At 32.4% G+C, this 17,400-nt stretch overlaps 1 pseudogene; it reads right to left on the bottom strand.

The window, feature by feature from the left end:
* Positions 1–11,719: 11,719 nt before the first annotated feature.
* LOC149543693 (C4-beta,C20-epoxidase pseudogene) lies at positions 11,720–12,836 on the bottom strand (annotated as a pseudogene).
* Between the last annotated feature and the right edge of the window lie 4,564 nt (positions 12,837–17,400).

Below are 17,400 nucleotides of genomic sequence, written 5' to 3' on the forward strand. Positions count from 1 at the left end.
AGAATACTTTTGGCATATATAGCTAATGAGAATTTCAAAGTCAATCAAATGGATGTTAAATAAACTTTTCAAAATGGTAAATAATAAAGTATATGTTTAGGAGCCTAATGGTTTTCCTTTGATAGATAAAGGGGATATGGTTTGGAAATTAAAAAAATAATTGTAAATATTGAAACAACGACTTAGAGCCTAGTGTACAAGCTTGGATAACTATTAGAAAAGTTTAAGATTTTCAAAAAGTAATGTTGAAAGACATTTTTATTTTAAAAACATTGACAATGGGTTTCTAGTTACTGAGTTATTTGTAGATGACATAATATTTAGAAGAGATGGTAACACAAGTCAAGTATTTGCAAAAGAGATGAAGAAAGAATTTTAGGTGAGTATGATTGTTGAGATTAATTATTTATTGCAATTATAGACTATTAAGAACAAAGACGGTATCTTCACATCACAATATAAGTATCTTAAAGACGTGTTGAAAATATTTGGTTTGGACAGTTGTTAACTTGGTGAAGTCTAGAATAGATATATCTAATGCATTTTAAATTATGGAAACATTTAAAATTAATCCTAATGAGTCACATTATAAAAAAAGTAAAATGAATTTTGAAATATTTGAAGGGTACACCTAATTTTGGATTATGGTATGATAAATAAAATGATTATATTTTATGTGCATAAAGTGATGTGGATTATGAAGGAATTATAGATGATAGAAAGAGCACTAGTGGTTTAGTGTTCCTCTTGTGAGGAAGATTGGTTTTATCACTTGGCAAGAAATAAGTTTCTATTTTAAAGCATACAATGGATGTGGAGTATACAATCCAAAAATAGATAGTTGTAATTAGATTATTTGGATGAAACAAATGCTAAAGACATTAAGGTTGAATTTAAAGAGCATATTTTCATACAGTGTGATAACACAAGCATAGTGATTATGTCAAAGAAGCTAGTTTTATAATCAAACAAAAATCATATATCTATTTAGTATCACTTTTTGAGAGAGAAATATTCAGAGAAAGAGATAAGATTTTAGTATATTATCACAATGGAGTAGATATTAGACATATTTAGAAAAACATTGGTGAATGATACATTTCAGTACTTTAGACGTATGCTTGGGGTTATGCCCCAACCTATGTTTAAATAGTTGATGCAGAAATTGCATTATTCTAATGGTAATTGGGCAATACTTTTATTTGGAGTAGATGCTTCTTGTTGCTTCCTCTATGGGTAAATATTTGTATTTGAGCTAAGTTACAAAGGACTCTTGGTAATTGGTATTTAATGATTTCTTTGGAAACATGATCTTATTAAAGATCTAAAGAAGAGAATTAACATAATGATGCCCTTGTCATTGATGTCAATGGGGGAGAGTAACACATGAAAAAAATTCTTATATATTGATTTATATTAATAAGGAAGAATAACACATGATAGTATATCAATTCTTTTATGTAAATGGGGCAAGAAGATTTAGAGGAGCCTATCATTTAGGGGAGAGATGTTCTTGAAGAAGGGATTTGATTGATGAAGATGATTTGAAGAATTTGGCTGATGAAAAGTATTTGAAAAAATATTGATATATGGGGAGATTAATACCTTCTTTATTCATTTTGGTTACATAATATATGGCATTCATGGACAACATGAATGGGGGATTATTCACAATAGATACATTATGTATTCATTGAACTTCAATGTTTTCTATCTATGTTTCAATGAATGCAAAAGGAGGAGATTGTCCTAAATTTTGATGATATTCCCATAGGAAATTATCCTAGTATTATTGAAGACATGATTCATAGGTTGTGTGTTACATTCATGACAAGTTTTTCATTGATGTCAACATATCAACATATTGGTTGTTCAATGAAAACTAGAAGACAAATAGATAGAGTTTGGCTTTGTGTGGTTTTGGGAATGATGATGAGATTATACACAATTCAAATTATATTTTGTAGAGTGTGTAGATGTGAAAGTTAAGAGAACATTAAAAAATATGAAGACTTGATAGAGATATGATGGATTTGGTGATAGCAATGTTCAAACATAGTTTTTGGAAAGAGATTACTATTATTTTTATTGTATCTCCTAACAGACATAAAATATAGTCTAGAAAACCTTGTTAATGGTAGAAGACATGGTGAACATGTTGTGCTTAATCATGCACATTGAGATGACAAGAAAGTAGGGAATTATGGAGACTATTAGCCGACAATTTGTGTATATTCTTGAAAAGATGTAATATTTTAATGTAATGTGTAAATATAATATCTTAAATCTAGAAAGCCTTAACCATATCTTAATAAAAAAATTGATGACTTCATATAAAGGAAAGATGATTTTGTTAGTTGAAACCATACAATGTATATATTGTGTAATTAGTGAGATATTATATTGTGTGGGCTTATAGAAAAATATATTTTGGATTAGAGAAGTGGTTTTTTTATTTGAGGCACAATGAACTTACAAGGAACATTATCTAGAAAATAAGTTGTTGTTGGAGATTTTTGATGTACCATTGAATTATTCAATGAGGATAGTATTAAAATTGTTTGGATAGTAGGTCCATCTATCTCCTCAATTAATTCCAACTAGGGGTTCAAAGTCTCCTAATAGGGAATTCTATGTACTAAATATATTTCACTGAATCCTAATAGGGTTCTTCCTTTCACAAGGAAATTTTATAGAGTTTGGCATTTTGTGGGTGCCATCCACACTAGGGGTTTTCATCTAATCATTGGTTTCCCTAGTTAACAGATCTTGTGTTATTGTGTATGGTTATCTATTTGCAGTTATTCCATCTAGTATTTACATGTCTCATAATTAATAAAGATATTGAGAGTTTCTATAATTATATAACTCATTTACCTCCCCGCTCAGTTATTTTGGTGAACTTGACTTTCTAAAATACCCTATTGATTTCCCATCCATTAATGAATGCACCAGTGATCTTTGGTTTAGCATCCTTCATTCTAACTTTGAAAGGCACCACCCCACAATAATAAAAAATATCCCAAACTTTGATTTCTTTCTTCTAGAAATCATACTCTCCTCAATTCCAATAAATTTCCAAAATTAGTTATCTTTACCCAATGCAAGGACAAGGCGAATAATATAAAAAACACAAAATGTGAGAAGTTCTCTAAAATTGATACAAAACCTTTTCATAAGTACCACCTTCATTAATCTTTTTTTCCATAGGCATGTCCTTAATTAATTACAAGATTTATAAATTCTCCTAGTTTACATAAACAAATTTCATGATTGATATCAAATTTTAAATTTTTGTACCTTGTTAAATTATCATTCAAAAGAATAGGTTTCAAGTTAACAACTTCCAAATTGGAAAGCGTGTCTTCCACATTATTAGCTTCTCTATACATATAGTTAATTATGACCAACTCTATATTATTAAAAATTGATTTACATTATATAATGATGCTATCTATAGTCCATGATGTCTTAACATTTTCCTACAAATATTTAAGAGTATTCATGAAATCTCCCTCAATTCATAACCATTGGCAATTATAACTCATGACTAGCATTAACAGATTTCACTAAATGATTAGTTTTACACCCCAAAGGAACCACAATGGTCTATGTCATGTTTCTATTCTCATTTCAAATAATTTCCCCATAGCTAGTAGTACCATCATTCCACTTCATCGTACCATAAAATTTTTATTTTCTCCTTCATTTTAGCAGATAATTCCATTTCACATTCTTCCATTTCTCTTTACTATTATCTTTTGGGATCCCTAAGTTATCTACAATAATCCCCTTCTAAAAATCTACCTTATTTTAAGGATTCTATGGTAAGTTTCAACCTCATTATGTTTTATTCTTTTAGCCTTTACTCTTGGAGAATGAAATAATTCCTTCCCTAAACATCCTATTTAATCATTTCCAAAGCTTCCACCAAATATAGGGAGAAAGAAGAAAACCAAATTCATTTTTCCATAGGCAGTATATAGCTTCTTTGAATAGTCTGAAGCTCAAAGACCATACTAACAAAGATCCAATGTAGGTTTCAACACTGGAAAAGATACATACAAGTATCTTGAGAACAAGGGAACTAGAAAAAATGCAACCACCAATATTAAGAGCCCATTCACAAAGAAAACATATATTAGTAAGTGACATACCTATTTGCATCAAATTATCAATAATGAGGATTTTTCTCTTAAGCACACACTATTGGAAAATGTATATTTTTAGTACAAGATGATGGTTCAACACCCTAGCCCATACTAGAGGGGGGAAATCATTAGAATTTTCAAAGAAATAATCATTGTGACCACTAAATAAGAGCCCAAAATAATACAATGGGGTTTAGTTAGAACCAACATAATTGATTTGAGCTCTATCATAACCCAAGAGAAGATAGAAACAACCAAAATTAAGTCCACCCACTTTCCATTCTACTAATAATCTAAGACTTGTGAACCAAACCAAAGAATACATCCTCCCTTGAAAGTTTCAAGTGTCAACAAAGAAGAGATTTCTTCCCAAAAGATCCACTTGTCTTACCAATAGTGAACATTACAACCATTCCCCACTTTCCATCTTATCTTGGACTTAATTAATTCTCCCCCCTGGTGAATTGTATTCCACCAGCTAGACCCATGAACTAGATTGTGGCATTCCATGAAATTAATTATATTCTGATTATTAGTAACATACTTTCTCTTTAAAATTTTATTCCAATCCATTTTATCTTTAAAAATGCTCCAAATCTTCTTGACCATTAGGGAAAAGCCTAGTATTTTGATTGAATGAATCCCCTCACTTTAACTCTCTTTAGTATTACACGTCAAGTTTGAGTGAACACGTCAAGTTTGAGTGGGACAATTATAAGTCAAAAAGGTAAGATGAAACTTGAGAAGACTAATGAGAAGATAATTTACTTATGGATCATTAAAATAGATGATTTTATATATCTAAAGAATTAACATCAGCCTTTGGATGGAAAACCTAATAAATAGGCAAGAATATAAAATTAGGATTGTCATATTTTGAAAGACACATTGTAGTAATCTATTTTGCTTCACATAATTGATGGAATTTAATATTATACTAATCTTTGCATAGTTTTGTACTTACAACAATGAGTTGATATGTAGCTAATAATAAATGTACTTTTAAATATAATATCATCTGAATATATAAAATTATAACAATTTTTCAATATAAGTAAAATAAAATAAATATTTTTAAGTGCACCAAGAAATATTATATATTTATATTAAATTTAATATATATGAATGAAAAGATCATTTTGAAAGGTTTATTTTTCTTGACCTTTTTCTCTTCACACCAATGTAAAATATTCCTATTTAATAAAATGACATGGCATAATCCTTTTATGATCAAAAAATAAAATTATCATTTAAAAATATTTTCACCACCTTTTCGAAAATCAAATTATAAACACTAAACTAAATTGAATAGTTAGATAGATTACTAATTTAGAAAATAAAATAAAACAATTAGAACGAAAGACCACTCAATTTCAAAGATTAAAAAATAAATTAAAATAATATTATAGATTATTAATTTTTAAATGAATTTTGATGAGCCTAAAAGAAAAATAGAGATTATTTTATTATTTCACATTTAACAATCAAATGATAATATTTGAAAATAAAATGATGAATGTAATTGAACTCTTTTTGCATAGCTAGAATACTAAAATATCTAGCATGTGTTCTGATGGGAAAACTATGCTCCTTATTGTTATAATAAATTTGAGGCTTTATTATGCAAATCTCCCCAAAATATGCACCTTTTATTTCCCAAGCTTGGTAATAATTTTGATATCAGGTATTTATGGAAGCAAGTTGGGAAGTAAAACACTAGACCAAGTTTATATGCATTGCATGTCATCATTTTTTATTACATATTTCATATCAACAACAAAAATCATGCCAAGTTTATGAAAATGTATGATGCAAGCATCAAGAGAAAGATTTATCGTATGGTTATCAATTTCATGAGTACAAAAGTTAATTTTTTTGGACCCCTTACTTGGGAACAAAAATTTCATGTTCACCTATTATGTTACCCTACAATATCCAAATTCTTCAGCTATGGGAGAAAGATTTCCATGATGAGCATAGTTACAAAGAGAAGTATTATCAAGTTGGAAGTGGGACTTGAGGAAATCAACTAGATTTTTTAGAAGGAGAACACCATCGAAGGTCTATTGAAATGTGTTAAACCAAGACATTGGAATTAGTTGGAGTAGAATCAAGAAATTCATAGATGTTTTGTTTAGGAAGGGTTACACTCTTAGATCCAAGCAATGAAATGCCAAAAACTGATCTTGTCTTCTATGTTTTCCAATTACTATAATAAAGGTCAAGTAGCTATCAAAAGAATCAAATTTGTGGCCATATTGGAACTATTAGGAGAAGCTATAGGTCTAGTGTGTTTGTGTTCAAGTGGAAAACAAAGGGATGATAGACTATAGTGAATTCAGGCATAAGTTCTTTGACGGCGTGGAGGAATTGGTTAGAGTGAGTTTCGGTAATGGGTACAATAGACTTTCTCTCCCTCATCTATTTGGTGACATTTGTTACTAGTTAATCAAATATTTTACTCTTGAAGGGTATTATACTACCCATCACAACTATCCTTCTCCAATGATTAACATGTAAATGCATGTGTAATATTTTGACATCCTTTTCTTCTTGTTCTCTTCTCTAGTCAACATAATTGTCCTTAGGGGAACTCTACTACCCACCAATTTCTCACCTTTGTCCTTTATCACCATATTTTCACTCATCACCTAGGCTTTTGTAGACATTTCCCACCTATTAAAACTCCTAGGACCCCAAAGCTCCCAAATCCTCTATGGTTATTGAAGAGATTTTTGCAGAAAGAGAACAAATTGATTCCCCTCAAATCTTGGATTATTGTTTTTCCTCTAAGTCTTTTAAGAAAAATCACATTTCTATGGAACAATCCTTGTTGATTGAGGCCTCCAAAAAATGGACAAATTCCTTTACCAAGTCCAATCTTGTGACTACCCTACAAAGTGAAAATTTTCTAGAAGATATTATCAAAATTGATAAGCATTGTGGGGAGGGGAATTTTGAAAATGAAGAGGAGGACAGAGCTTTAGATTCTAAAAGTAAAATTGTGACTTTTAGCTTAGGTGAGAGGAGATCTACAAAGGTGAAAAATAAAAGACAAAAGAATTACAAGGAAGTGAGTAAGGAGGATTCTCACAATTCCCAAATGGAGGGCAATGATGAAGACATGGTTTTGAGACAAAATACTAGAGAAACATTGTTATTATCTCTTTGATGAAGCTGATTTTTATGTAAAGGAAAAAGAAATCAATGATGAGATCCAATTTCTTAAGGAATATATAATGGTGGTGGACTTACAAATTACTGGAGGTAATGAAGGGATCAATTCTAATGAAAAAGTTAAAGTTGAGGATATGGATTATTCCATTCCCAATGTTTAGAGGAGGATGGAAGAGTTTAAGAAGGATTACTCTAATTAGTTTCATAAAATTAATGATAAGATTGATGACAAAAACAAAATATTCAAATTCATGGTCACTAGTCTTGAATTAGGAGTGGTAGTGTCTTCCATTTGCAAAGTTTAGAAAGAGATGATGAGAAAGGCTATTTTTGGGTTCATCGATGTGAAAATGAAACTAAAAAATGAAATCCAAGCTAAGGAGGATAATTGTGAGGAGATAAAGAGTTCCATAGACATTGAGAACTGAGTGGAAAAAATCAAATACTTGTATGATGATTGGGAGAACATCAACTTGCTTAATATTTCCTTTCCTTATTTTTGGTATTTTCTAGTTCTTAGTAAATTTTATGTTATTAGGTTCCATTTTAGGAATTTGAACCTCTTGATTATATGGAGTTTCTATTTGAATACTATTAAGTCTGTTAATCCCACTGCTATTAGGGAAAGAAGACTTGGAATATGGTTAGTACGTTTGTTAGATTAAATTTTAGGGTTAAGTATGGTTATTTCTAGCTACTCAAATATCATAGATAATTTTGATAAATTTTGTGGTTTTTCTTGGGTAGGACTTTAACTACTATACTTATAGTGTAATTCTTTACTGCTTTGCTATAATAGCATAGAGAAGAGATAGATTTAGTACTTTATTGTTATCTGGGTTAAAGACCCTCTTCCTACCCTTTTTAATCAAAACTATCTAGCAAGAAAAAAAATATTTCTTGGATCAAAGCTCCCACATAAACTCCATCAACTTAAAAATCAAAGACATCTAAAGACTTAATGAGAGCCCTAACATATTTTACTAGAAGAAGCATCAATGATTAAGAAATAAAGGTAACCAAAACACATGACTAGAGGAGTCTATTACTAAAACTCTCCACTACTTAGTACTAAATGAATGCCTCAAAGGGACACTAATTTGCATGAATAGAGATAACATTTCCAAGAAAATAGAGAATTATAATTTCCAAACATTGTTGCATAGTACCATTTGAATGTCTATGGAGATATTTTCATTAATATCCTAATTAATCCTATTATTTATTGAGAAGAAACATTCATATTATCCATCTTGTTAGCCACATTTTTATCTTTGTGCAATTCCTTGATATGTTATGCTTTGAAACATTTTAATGACATAGTTCTAATCTTTCACATATAGTTAAAATGCACCAATTTGTGGGAAGCTTTCCAATTTACTAATTAACCATGTTAAGGTAGTTAGTTTCTTGTTCTATCTTATTTATCTCCCTGACTTTAACTATTTTGATTCCAATATAGGTCACATAATTCTTTGCTTATGGTTTTCCTTGGTACACAATGAGAAGGCTACCCTCGATACATACCTACTACTAATAATTTTTGTAATTTTTCTTATTAATATATAAAAAACATTAATACACCAAAAAATCATAATTATTAAATTTTTTATATTGATTTATTTTTCCAATTTGGTAAACACATTTCTTCAATGAGGTGTCAATAGATAACATATATGGATAGATATAGCTCTTCCATGTGGGATGGACGTCTATAAGAAATATGATTGGAGTATGATCAAATATAATGGTAATAACCATAAAGTCAAATTTAAATTGTTTGATTTCCTCACTATTGATGTATTGATAAGAATTACTCATTCAAGTGTCATGGCATAATAGGATGGATTATTCTAATTAGAACACTTAATTAGATTATAATAGATAGATTTGGGTGAATTCATTTCAACTCTTCAATTATAATTCTTTTATGCCACATTTTCATTGGATATGTAGAATTATAAGAGTTTTACTTATGTAATAATGTGGAAATGACTTCTTTTATGACTCAATTACAACATAGTGTTTGGATTGTTTTTGAATATTTGATAGCAGCCAAAAAACCCCAAGAACAAAAAGGCTAAAGAATTAGTTAGAGGTCACCTCCCAACTATCTACCCTATGCTAACTTTAAACTTCAAAAAACAAGATATGTCCATAGCATAATTAATGGTACTATCAGTCCTTAAACTATTATGCATAAAAGACTAGAAAATAGACAAGCAATACCTAAACAAATTGCTGCTAATAATTGACATAAGCATAAAAACTAAAATGTCACGGGGTACCAAGTTCATACTTATGAGCATAAAAACAACACAAAAAAAACACCATAACTAGGGCTAGTTGCCCTCTTCCTACCCATGCTTGTCCTCCTTCTTTTCCTCAAGAACATCCTTGTCTGCATTCTCCCCCTTGACCTTAATTAGTTTGTCCAAGATGGTCTTTAGTCAGTCATCCACCAGAAACCCATAGATGGATTGAGTTGTCTCAGTAGATTTGCCCAAGTCCTTCTTCTCCTTACTGACCTATAAGAAGTAAAGGGTTGTGGCCACGGAGTGCATGAATTTGGTGGAAAACTCAACAAAAGTTTTGAATCTCTGGTAGATTCTAGTTTGATTGTCAACTAGATCATTTAAAGACTCCTTCAGCTTTACTATGGTTTTTCTTGTCTTTCTTCCCAACATATTTGGTAGTTTATTTCCTTCGAGATATGATATCTTCCCCCACAACTTCTAGTTGGGGTAGCCTCTAGAGTGATAGAGATATAGGAAGGGCTAAAAGGGTTGGGGGCATGCTTGGTGTTTTGAGGCAGTCTCTTCTTTCTTGCAGGTTTGACATTACTATCAAAAAAATTAGAGGTAGAATCATGCTTGGGGGCGACATAAATTTTTCCAACTAGAGATGTTTACTAGTTCTACTAGTACTCTGTATACCCTTCCTAGTATTTGAATTAGACTCTATAAGGTTGACTTTAACCTTAGGGTCAGTTGTGACTTTCCCCCTAGGGGTTTTTTTGAATTCCTTGTGGGTAGGGCTAGGGCCTAGGTCCAAAGAGACTTGGGGGATAACAAAGGCTGGAGAGTTAAATAGGAGAGGTGGGTTATGGGCTAGATACTAGATATATAGTTTGTTCATAAGTTCCTAATGGATAAGGTAGAAAGTTTTACCCTCTTCATATTTCCTCCTAGCCTTATAAATGCAATATTCCAATGAATGTAATAACAAAAATAGGAAGGAAATGTGGTCAAGATTCCTAAAGTGATTCAAAATAGGGAAGTGGTAATAATAGATTACATGAAAGTGGTTCTCCAAGGTGATATGTTGTATAATTGCATAGTAGATGGCATCCCAAGGCTTAGGAAGGGCTTCCCATAAAATCCTCAATGCTTTCATGTCAGCTCATCCTTGAATTTGAATTTTTTTTGGAAATTAGCTTCCTCATTAACATTAGCCTACCTCCGCTAGTTCTTTCCTTCCATAATGTTTGGATTGTTATTTCTTGATTTTAAAACTTATTACTGTGCATGATAATTGTTTACTCCATTCTTTTTTCTTAGAAGATGTCATCAATTATTCCCTTTATTATTCAACTATATATTGATGAGAAACTTCATCAATTGATGATATATTCTATTCATTGTATATTATTAGTTTGTGGAAGTACGTGATCTATTTATTTAGCTTTTCCATTTTGATTTTGATTTTTCCTTTTATTTAACTAGTAGTAAGAGTAGAATATGGTGTAATTAATTGGATTTATTCAATTTATATTTTATGATTGATTGCCGATTTGACATGTATGACTACTTTGTAGCTGCCACTTTTATAATTGAATTTCATAGAATATGAGAAAACTATGAAAATTATAATATTTTAAGACAAGTTGCATGGTTTGAAAGACTAGGCAAGAGAAGATTTATTTCCATGACTCCAAATATTAATTTTGTCATTTGTGATCTACCAATTCTAATATAAGAAAGAGAAACATAGAAAAAATTAAATGAATGCAATAAAAATTAGAATACTCTAACTTTTAATTTTGTTTAAATACGAAATATTAAAATAAAAATTAAAAACCTACTGCCTAAATTATTTAAATCAATATTAATAAATAAGAATTAAAAAGAGATTGAAAATAACAGAAAATATTTAATTTGAGCAGGCCCGCCTGAACTGAACAATTAAGTTGCCATACAGCCTAGTTTATTTTATATATTAAACCTTTATATCTAATAATTTATAAAATGTATTGACATTCTCATATTCGGTTTCCTTGATACAGGTGAACCTGAAATTCTTTTATTCTATAGTTTCGCTATCGAATTTCATCAAATAGCGAATCAGGCCATACTCAAAGCCTTACGTGTGAAAATAAATGCAGAGCTTCTTTATACACCAGCGAATATTTCCAAATACTTAGTCCTCTCCGTATTTTCCTTAGGCTTCTGAGAGTATTGCTTGAAGTGCGAGAATTTGAAAGGTTTGAAACGCCTTGGATTCTCCTCGTTCACAAGCTCCTCAGGCGCCAAGATTTCAACGTTCACTTGAAACCCAGAAAATATTCCAATTGAAATGCGGTCTTTACAGCCTTTGTAAACAACACGGTGCTCTGCGCTGCGGTATATCCCATTACTCCACGCCTGCAAACATTGAACCCTAATTTTGTTCAGACCCAAATACTAAAAGAGAATATTAATCAGATAGAGAAAGTTGTTACCCTAAGCGAGTCCCCAACATTAACAACAAATGACTGAGGGAGAGGTTTGACGTTGAACCACTCGCCCTCCTCAGATCGAATCTGAAGCCCTCCGACATCATCCTGGTAAAGAACCGTGAGAAAGTTCAAATCTGTATGAGAGATAAGCGCTTCCTGCCCCATCGATATATCATTCGATGGGTAGCCATTTATACGCAACACTGCACCGCGGTTTTCGAAGTGACTGTGGTAGAAAGTAGTGGCATCCAATCACAGGCTTGCAATGATCATTTTTGTGATTACCCTTTCAAGATTAGATACTAACAAAGAGTATTTTGCCATCGTTTCGCTGCAAAAACTTTTAACTATAAGAGGGAGAAAAATGAATTAGAATTAAATGGAAAAAAAGTTAATTAACATACCAGAAAATTGGGTTTTCTTGTGGAGATATCTGTGCATATATTTGGGCAATGGAAGTCGGATTTGTTGGGTTTGGAAGGCGAAATGTCTCAAAATTTGGACGCCGGAAATAAGCGTCGGACGAGTTACCTGTTGTCGAGAGTCTCTCTTTGACCTCGGTTGGCAGGGACAATATATCTCGGCAAACACTCTCAGCCATTTTCACAAGATCTGCCGGAATTCCATGGTTGACAACCTGGAAAAACCCCCACTCTTTGCAGGCCTTTCTCAGTTTGGCGAGGACTGGATGATCTTGAAGATGGGTCACCGTCCAAGTCTTGTGGAAAGCTCGAAATGTCGATCACGGGGAGATCGACTGCAGACACGGTGGGTTCAAGAGAAGAAGGCATTGTGTCTCTTTCTGCAATGGCACACGATAAAATGAGAAATGTTGTACGACTTATATCGAAGTTTCACCATTAAATAACGTCTTGCAGAAGCGGAATATTTAGACCTCGATTGGACGTATCGTTAGTCTTTTTGGCAAACTCCATAGTTGAAATATCTAGACGCATTTTTCCAGACGGGGAAAACGAGATTTTCTCTATGCAATTCATTTAAAAATACAAACGAGATTATCTAGAAGCATGCATTTTTCCAGACGGGGAGAACGAGATTATCTCTATGCAATTGATTTAAAAATACAAAACGGCATGAATCTGGATCGTCGCTGACCACGCAATAGAAAGATTCGTTATTAAATTAATTAAGAATATATATATATATATACTTTTCAACATTGAGGCTATAAATAAATATGAAAAATGGACCTGGTGACGAAAGCAATGACGAATTATAAACCAAGTTTTAAAATAGATCCTCGGGATGGCGTAACGAAGTAAACGTGTTGTATTTCAGTGTTTTTTTCAATAATTGTTTTTTTTTTTCGTTTTTTTTTTTTTTTTGTGGGTCTATTGAAGTTTCGGTGATTGAGTTGATAATTTTATATTAAAAAAGAATACAAAAGCTATTTTTATTCAATTGAAAAATGTTTCAAAGTGTATATTTAAGATTCTGCGGATATTGGTTTACTATTAAGTCATGGGTATAAAAGTTCAAATCCGCCACACTTTTGCCTCAGAAGTAGTTTCTATTGAAAGGCTTCTATATTGTGATTTTCTATCATTATTTAGTTGTGTAGTTTTTGAGTCGAACTCATTGACCCATATTACATGAGTAGTGATTCAACAAGAATCCATCTTTCATGATAAGAAATAAAACATTTAACACTTATTGGATCTAGGTGATGCTCTTTGAAGTGAAGCATCACGACTTCCATATGAAAAGCAGTCAATCAAATAGTTTTAATCCAAAGCCACATGAAATAATGTGTACCCTAGGTCGCCTATATTATTTGGCTAAAACATTAGCAAGACTATTATTAACCTTTGAACTCTTAAATTATTTAGCCTAAGCTAATAGAGTATTTTGATATCACACATAAGCTAGATAACCTTTGATTGAACCATTTATATGTATCACATTTTTCATCTTTTCATTCACAACTTATGACATCTTTTTGGATAATTATATAATCATATAAAATATGACATATTTTTAGACAATAATTTCATTATTTGAAATTTATCACTATATCTTCATTATAATGTCATTTATGATTGCCTTTTGTAATGAAATGGTTAATCAAGAAAATAAATTCCACGTCAATTATGAATGGTGTGTGAAGAAAATCAATCGTAAAAATCTCTTGAAATGGGTAGCATATAAGGACACAACCACTTGCAACTCTTCCCTGCAACTCCCACCTATGATCTTCCATGCTTTAGAGGGCCCTTGTCCTAGCCCCAGATCTAGTGCAAGCCTATCCAAATATGTTTCTAGTGTTATCTATCAAATAACAAGCCACCCCTATAGAGGGAAGGTTGGGTCTAATGCTGGACTCTTTTGGGCTACTTGACATTTTCGATCATCTGGCCTTCTTCTTTCCCCTCCTACCCTCACCAAGGGACCATCTGTTGGTGTGGACTCCAAGGAAATTGCAATCCCAAAGTCAAATTGGAAAGGGATTATCATGGCTTCTAAAAGAGATTTAGAACATGGGGAACTTCCAAAATTGGTAAAGGGATCAGAAAAACCTAAGATTTAAAGAGATTTTACCATTAGACTCAATGGTTCACTCGATATCCTCTAGGCTCTCTTTGAGTTTGGTTGGAAAGTTTGTGTCTTTTAGACTTCATGTGGATATGGTTAGGAAATGGTGCTTAGCTAAATCAAGGCTAGCAGGATCTATGATTGTTTCAACCATGTTGAGATCTCCCCTTCTTTTATGCTTCACAATCGAAGCTAATAGAAACACCATTCTAGTCGAATCCTTCCACTATTGTAAGCAACTTTTGGTGAAAGCAAAATGGGGGTAAGGATTTAATCCAAGCTTGTACCTACACATGCTTGCTATAATATGGGTCTGATTACCAAGACTCCCCTTGGAATTCTTGGTTGAGAAAGTTTTCATATGGATTGGGGATTCTTTTGGTTGTTTTATTAAATATGACATCACCACCAATACCAAAGAGAGGCTAGATTTTGCAAGATTTTTGTGGGAATTTTATAGTGAATAAACCTTTGTTGAACTTAGTAGCTCTAAAATTGAAATGGGGTGCTTGGTCTCAAAGCATCTTGTATGAGAATGTCACCCCCTTCTCCTAGAAATGCAATATGTTTGGGCACCTGGTTGTTGACTACAAACTCTCCCTCAATAATGAGAAGCTGAAGGAAAACGTCTCCTTCGCTAGAGTGGTTGAAGTTGGCTTCTCAATGGAGACTGCCACAAGGTGTTGGGATAATGTCGAGTCACCTACAACACTTAGGAAAGTTTTAGATATAGGTTTGAAGTCCCCTTAACCTGTGGTACGAAAAGAGGGTCCCCAGAACGACGTTGAAGGGTTGGAAAAAGAAACTGAGCTACGTATGTCTTGTGATACTTAGGTTAAGAAACACCTTGAGAATAAGGAGAATCACTTGGATGTATCAGCTGCTAGGGTCTCAAAGACCATTGAAAAAGGTGGAATAGGTCATCAAGAAGGGGAGATTCCCTCAATGCAAACTACTATGATTACATCTCAAGTGGTGGGGTTGGAGAATAGTTTCATGGAACTATTGGAAGAGGCCAGGAACACTCATCTAAATTTGAATCCTTCCCAAAACCCACTAGAAAGAAAAAAAGCTTTCCATAGTTGAGTGGTACCATAGTGTTGTCTATCTTAGGTATTGTTAAGGATTACTCATGGAATCTAATGTCCCTAAGCCTATAATAGGTGGTAGATACCCTGGATAGTTCTGCTAGATAGATTATAGCCAAGAGAAAATCAAGAGGTGTTGGTCTAGTTGTGAAAGCTAGGAGACCCTTGGACAAGACCCTTCATCAAAAGGAGGTAGTGAGGGATATAGCATAGGGAAAGATGAAGAACCTAGATGAGATACAAAAAAATAAAAAATAAATTTATTTCTTGGAGTGTGAAGGGTTAAATAGTCACATGAAGTAGTATGAAGTCAAACAAAAGATCTTGAATTGAAAGCTAATATAATTCTTTTGGAGGAGGTTAAAACGATGACTCAAATATTTTCTAAAGTTGTTGAGCATGTGTTGCCAGAAGTCAAATTCTCTTACAACAACACTACTAGGGCTTCAAGGGGCATAGCTATGATTTGGAACATTGATAATGTTATGGGTGTGGAGATCCATTTAAATCCCCATTTTACTATTGTTTGTTTTTGTTTCAAAACTAATAGATGCAAAATGTTTAATTTTTATTCCCCTAATACTCAAAATGGGAGACTTACGACATTGGAGGAGGTGACTAATATATCTAACTCGATACAGAATGAACATATGTTGTGTATGGATGAATTTAATACCCCCCATTACACCTCAAAGATGTGAGGCTTGGATGACTTCTCTGAAAGTATCTATGAATTGGCAGATTTCCTAGGGAAAAATAACCTTCCTAATATTGATCTCATGGGAGTCCTTTTTAACTATTCAACCAACAAGATGGTAAATAATCTTGTCTAGGTTAGGTTCGGCCATACTTTGATCTCTACTGATTGGGACATTCTCCTAAGTACCACACGATAGCTTATCCTAGGACCATCTCTGATCATTCCACAATTCTTTTTTCTTTACATGTGACTCAAAAGGCCAAAATAAGACCTTTTAGATATGATATAATGTTGAACTCACATCTGGAGTACAAAGATTATATCTCCTAATGGTGGAATCTCCCAATTCGGGGTTAAACAATGTTTTGCATTGCTAGGAAGTTAGAAAGAATATGAAAGAAATGAGTAAGAGATGGACAAATGGGCGAAAATTTACTTTCACAAAATTTATAATCCTCACCTATCCAACATAGATATCAATACTTAGGTTGCATTATTATGGATTATGAACTCAACTATTGATGAAAAAATGAACATGGACCTATCTAGGAAAGTTATTATGGAGGAAGTTTGAAAAGTTTTATTTATCTATGGGCTTGTATAAAGCCTCAAGATCAGATGTTTTTCCCCTAGAAATCTTTTAGAGGTTTTGGGAAATCATCAAGTATGATGTTACCTACACTACTTGGGATTTTTCTAGAATAAGAAGGTTGTTGAAAGAGCTCAACTAGTCCTCCATTGTTTTGATACCAAAAACTTATGAACTGAAGAAACTGGAGGAAATCAGACCTATTATTCTATACAACACAATTTATAAGTTTATATCTAATATGATGGTTAACTACATTGAACCCCTATTAGACAAATTCATTGGCCCCTATCAATATAGCCATGTCCCAAGTAGATAGATTCTCAATGTGGTGATTAACACCCATGAGGTAATTCACTCCATGGAGAAATGCGGGAACCTAGGTATGGATCTAATACTTGATATTTATAAGGAATATGATAAGG

The sequence above is a fragment of the Cupressus sempervirens genome, chromosome 8 (assembly GCF_028749045.1).
Source record: "Cupressus sempervirens isolate cs-2001-9-10 chromosome 8, ASM2874904v1, whole genome shotgun sequence".
Taxonomy (NCBI): Eukaryota; Viridiplantae; Streptophyta; class Pinopsida; order Cupressales; family Cupressaceae; genus Cupressus; species Cupressus sempervirens.